Source organism: Penaeus monodon, chromosome 28 (assembly GCF_015228065.2).
Source record: "Penaeus monodon isolate SGIC_2016 chromosome 28, NSTDA_Pmon_1, whole genome shotgun sequence".
Classification (NCBI taxonomy): domain Eukaryota; kingdom Metazoa; phylum Arthropoda; class Malacostraca; order Decapoda; family Penaeidae; genus Penaeus; species Penaeus monodon.
This window is the reverse complement of record NC_051413.1, coordinates 25,912,432-25,912,686: the sequence shown is the minus strand read 5'-3', so window position 1 is coordinate 25,912,686 and position 255 is coordinate 25,912,432. Positions and strand designations below refer to the sequence as shown.

Here is a 255-nt window from a genome sequence, read left to right as displayed (position 1 = left end):
ATGTGCGTATATAAATCTAGTATAAACACATTTTTACAACAGCTATCTGATACGCAAACGTACTTAAGCCTACCTCATTTATGAGACACTATTATTATATTTGGGGAATAAGTGGATTCCAGTCCAAGAGGGAAAACTACATTAAATTTTATGCATTTGAGACTGCAATCACGCCAAAGGAATCTCAAAGTCATCTACCATTAAACAAAAAATAAATGTATTGATCCCTGTTTAATATAAATACACATACCTACG

General features: G+C 32.2%; 1 protein-coding gene across 1 annotated transcript in view; it reads right to left on the bottom strand.

Moving 5' to 3' along the window:
- Positions 1 to 255, bottom strand: part of LOC119591437 (major facilitator superfamily domain-containing protein 6-like) — a 17,185-nt gene that overhangs the window by 9,773 nt on the left and 7,157 nt on the right.